The following is a 5,591-nucleotide window of genomic DNA, read 5'->3' on the forward strand; positions in this document are numbered from 1 at the left end:
TTGTGTACTTTTCTTGTGTTGCCGATGCGATGTGGTTGAGTGCAACCTCAAACCGAGGTTCGTGTATGCACAGACACACACACACACACACACACACACACACACACACACACACACACACACACACACACACAAAGAGAGAGAGAGAGAGAGAGAGAGAGAGAGAGGTTTCTGTGAGTCTGCGGTGTGGAATAGAAGTGTTGGGTGTGTTATATGTATTAGAGCTCCCCGTGAAGCGCGTGTGTATTCGTGTGTTGAAACGAACATGTGCACGTGAGATTGTGTGGATTTTGAAGGTGAATCTTAGTGGATTGGAGTGATGTGTTTACCCTCGGGTATAGAGAGGCGCACATTTTGTGTTCCGGGTGGGTATCCCCTTCCCTCTTTCCAATGGTAATATGCTAACGAAATAAACATTGTTCTCATATTTTCATCTAGACATTGCTCTTATGTTTGGATTAACCTGCCTTTCTCTTCACAGCATATCATAATTACACATTGACCATAATCTTTCTTTCATCTCTTCAATGGCATTGATTAAATCCAATAGATATTAAACACATTCTCAAGAATCCAGCATACTTATACTTTAAAGTCAAGGTAATGGTGCAGTCATAAAGACACTTGCCACCATAGCTGTGGCAATGCTATGTTGTCTACAATGCAACAAATCCTAAAGAATTTGACATACTTATAATCATGCTTTAAAATTAAGTTCCAACCATCCAGACACCATAGCTTTTAGTGCAATCCACACGTTCAAAATAACATAAAATCAAGGTAAGGTTGCAACCATCAAGACACCATCATAGTTTCAAGTGTCATGAACTTTCATGGATTAGAGACATGACCCTCCCGTTTGGCTGACCAACCTTTTCAAACTCTTTATGACACTCCTTTGGACCACGACCCTTAAAAGCAAGAACCTCTTCCACGAGACTTTGTAAGATTTAACACATCTAGAGGGACACCTTGTGCTCACTTGGTGTTCACGTTGCTAGGGCTCTTGCCCTTGGATACTCGAGTGCATCCTCCTCCTAGGGTGGGTCACCCGGGGAAGCTCCTAGCTGGTTGCTACGAGTTCTCTCCGTCGTTCCCAACACGTGGTGCATCAATTAGGTGGCCATGGTGATGCCTACGCATGGCTCTTGCCCGATGATGGTACACGGCCCTTGCCCGACCCTGTAACATGGCTAATATTTGGAAGGGATAAGCACCTCCCCCTCTGGGCCCTCTGGTAAACATTGGATTGACATTTTCATATTTTCTTATTGGTCAACTCTTTCCATCTTCTATGGTCCGCATGCCCTATCAACTACCTTATTTTTGTGTTAATTTTCCCTATTTAATGCTTCTTTTGGCCGTAAGCTCCATTATGGCCAAGTCTGTCCGCAGTTATGACAACAACTCAAGTGTTAGAAAAAAAACCGGGGTCTAGTGTATTTTAACCGGCTGAAATTATAAAATCCCAGATAGATTTTGAGCTTGCCTTTAAGAAAACCGGCAAATTTACACAAGTTTTAGTGTAATTACCGGCAAAAGCTTCAAATTTTGACCTAAAAACCGGGAGAATTTCAAGTTTCCCCTTATTTTGTTCGGTTAGGAAAAATGTTATTTTCTGGCCCTGGACAACTCATTTCGAAAAACTTTGCATTGATGTGTGCTCACGTGTATGTCAAACTTATTTACCATGCTTTCATAACTTTCCTTGACACAATTCTGTAGAGAGTAGTTTCGCTGGATAACCCTCCCAACAACACATGATGGCCGGGGATGCGTGCTGATCACACCATTCCAGCAGCAGGCTCCCAGCTCCGCCGATCACCTGACCTGCGCTCCCAGCACCCATTCCCTACACCATCAAGAAGACATGAACAGAAGAAAGAAAATCTGGCAATCGTAACCTTCAGAACAAAGCTTCTTTACAGGACTGAAGTTTCTTCTCATTCTCAAGTTCCCCAGACATTCATTGCTGGTAGTCACCTTCCCATTTTCGGAAAACTTATCACTTTCCCGATAAAGATGACATGAAAAGAAGCAAGCAAATCTAACAAGAAACATCCCTTCTAGGAATGAAATCCGTGCTCACCTCCCCAGAACATTCATTAGTGATAGTCACCACAAATACACTTTCTTTTGACCATGATCTTACGCACGCTTCTCTATCCTTGAGATTAGAGAAGTGGCAGCATGCCAATCCACACAAACCCGCATGCTCTTTGTCACACGTACATCTTCCCCTGGTGGTGTATTGATGATTACAAAAGCAATGGCCAACTTCTCACTATGCTTACAAAGCAAACACCTTTTCGGAATCAGCAGAAAGGTTTTGTGAGACCCAATGCAGATTTGGAGAATATCCTTGTTCCGCCAATTCAAGTTCAAGGTCTAGCAACTTCGCATAGATTTGTTTGCTTTGTGAATGCTTGGTATCCCCAACAACAAATTTATGACCTCCACTCCCATCTACCCAGTGAGTACATCCTGGCAATTCTAAGCGGCACTTTTTATTCTCATGCACTCAATGTTTTCTGCCTCCTCTTGCATGCCAGCAGCTGCATATATGTTACTCATTAAGACATATGCTGCCCCATCAAAGCGATCTAATTGTACTGCACGCTCGAAGGCAAACCGTCCAAGTTTCACATTTCCCCATTTTCGACAAGCACCTAGAAGAGCAGACCAGAGGGGAGGATGATCAGACGATGGCATCATCCTGATTACTTCCATAGCTTTGTCAAAGAGCCTTGCACGTCCAAAAAGATCACTCATGCAAGTGCAATGACCTTCGTTTGGTGCAATGCCATATTTGTTCATCAAGCTATCAAAATACATTTGACCTTCATCCACCAGACCTGAGTGACTACATGCATTTAGCACATTGATAAAAGTGACTCCACTTGGGGAGACACCCTCCTGTTGCATCCACTCGAAATACTCCAACGCTTCCTTGGCCAGCCCTTGCTGAGCATATCCTCCTATAAGTGTAGGCCAAGAGATTACATTTGGAATAAAGCCCTCACTCCGCATTCGTTGAAAACAGTTCAGAGCTTCCTGGCCCTGCCCATGTTGGGCATACCCAGCAATCAAAGCAGTCCAAGAGACCACATCCCAAACAGGAAGCGCATCAAAAACCTTTTGTGCCTTAAAAAGAACACCACATTTGGCATACATGTCAACCAAAGCAGTGCCAAGCACGACATCTTTTTTCAACAACCCCTGACCAACAATCTCATCATGAATTTTTTTGCCCACATCAAGATCTTGCAAATTGCCACATACCTTCAAAACGCAAGCATAGGTAAGTGCATCTGGAGAAAGACCCTCGCTTCGCATCCGATGAAAACAGCCCAAGGCTTCATGGCCCTGCCCTTGTTGGGCATATCCTGTAATCATTGCATTCCAAGAGACTGCATCTCGCACAGGAAGCGTATCAAAAACGTGTTGCGCTTTCGATAATATACCACATTTGGCATACATGTCGACCAAAGCTCCGCCAAGCACAATGCTGATTTTCAACAGCCCCTGAAAAACAATCTCATCATGAATTTGTTTGCCCATGTCAATGTCTTGCACAATGCCACATGCCTTTAAAATACAAGAATAGGTGACTCCATTTGGAGAGAAGCCCTCGCTTTGCATTCGGTGAAAACAGCCCAAAGCTTCCTGGCCTTGCCCTTGCAGAACGTATCCTGCAATCAATGCATTCCAAGAAACCACATCCCGGACAAGAAGGTCGTCAAGAACCTGTTGTGCTTTTAAAAGGATACCACACTTGGCATACATGTCGACCAAAGAGGTGCCAAGCACGACGTCTTTTTTCAACAATCCCTGACTAGCAATCTCATCATGAATTCGTTTTCCCAAGATAATGTCTTGCATAATACCACATGCCTTCAAGATGCACGCATATGTGAAGGCATTTGGTGAGAGACCCTCACTTTGCATGCGGCGGAAACAACCTAAAGCTTCTACGCCCTGCCCACGTTGGACATACCCTGCAATCAGTGCAGTCCAAGAGACGACATCCCGGGTAGAAAGCCCATCAACAACTTGATGAGCTCTTACCAAGGCACCACACTTGGCATACATATCGACCAATGCATTGCCAAGCACGACATCTTTTTTCAAAAGTCCTCGACTGACAATCTCATCATGAATTTGCTTGCCCATGTGAACATCTTTTATGATGCCACATGCCTTCAAGGTGCAAGTGTAGGTGAATGCATTTGGAGAGAGACCCTCCTCATTTTGCATCCGATGAAAACAATCTAGAGCTTCTTTGCCCTGCCCACATTGCACATACCCTGCAATAAGAGCAGTCCAAGAGAAGACATCTCGGACAGGAAGCTCGTCAACGACTTGTTGCGCTCTAACCAGAGAACCGCACTTGGCATACATACTGACCAACGTGCTCCGTAAGGATGTGTCATTCTCAAGTAACCCACTAGCGCGAATATCAGCATGTATCCGACTACCTTGGTACAAATCCTTCTTCTTAGCACAGGCTCTAAGTGAGGTGATAAAAGAAAGTCTCATGAGTTTCTCGTGGAAACTTGGAGCTGCTCTGAGACATGAAACCTGCTTGACGAAGCAGATTAGTGAGTTGAGACAGCGCTCGATAGGAGTAGTGAAATCCCTACAAGCGATTGCGGCAGGCCTTCGAGGAAAGGCATACTCTGTTGTGCGAAGTGTACATGAAAGGCAGAGAGGGAATAGGGGTTATCTGGCCAAACTTCGACCCATGCGCAACGTGTACTTCCACTGCGCAGCATTCGCAATGCTCAATGCTGGGTGCGCTGGCCGCGAACTCGATGTCATTTTTCTCTGTAAGGATGTGGTCACGCGAAGCATAGTAATCAGCATGATGCAACTATGCCAAAATTGGCATAGACTTGCATATATACGACATAATTGGTGCAGTTGTGATCATGCATGAGACATAGTTATTTCAAACATTAGATGATGACTATGCATCGCTTGACCATTGCCTCCTGAGTTTAGACTCAACTTTAGAGTCGGATGTACCACACTTGGCATTCAATTTATAAACATGCAGAATCACTATAGATGTTGTGAAAACAGATATGTTGCAGTGTTTTGTAGGTATTCAAAGAGCCTGCAATGCTTGATAAAAGCCTAAGTTTAGCGTATTTGTTGGCATTTGCAACCTTGAGTGTAAGTCTGTTCTCATAAGGAATGATTGTTTTTTGGCCTGCCCAAAGTGCAAGGCCTTTACTAATGCCTTGTGATTTTAGTGTAGCCAAAAAGAAATTATTTTTTGGAGAGGGAAATAATATTGAATTTTAAAGAAACAGGATTGGTTGGGAGGGATTCTGGCTATTATTAATAATATATGGTGTGGAAGCAATTATAGAATAATAAAGGGCCTTATCACAATGAGCCACTGTAAAACACATTCAATTTTCAAGGAAGGAGAGACACTCCATGTGTCACATTCTGCTTCATTTAAAAGAGAACCTGTAAAAAACGTTTAATTTGAAATGCAAAAGTGAAGGGTAAGTACTAGGATAGTAGAAAATAATATTGAATTTTAAAGAAACATGATTGGTTGGGAGGGATTCTGGCTA

The 5,591-nt window shown here is 43.5% G+C and overlaps 1 pseudogene; it reads right to left on the bottom strand.

Annotated features, from left to right (window-relative positions):
- Window positions 1-1,415: 1,415 nt before the first annotated feature.
- LOC147440118 (pentatricopeptide repeat-containing protein At2g27610-like) lies at window positions 1,416-4,831 on the bottom strand (annotated as a pseudogene).
- Between the last annotated feature and the right edge of the window lie 760 nt (window positions 4,832-5,591).

This window comes from Adiantum capillus-veneris, chromosome 16, assembly GCF_014529385.1.
Source record: "Adiantum capillus-veneris isolate H3 chromosome 16, ASM1452938v2, whole genome shotgun sequence".
NCBI classification, from domain to species: Eukaryota; Viridiplantae; Streptophyta; class Polypodiopsida; order Polypodiales; family Pteridaceae; genus Adiantum; species Adiantum capillus-veneris.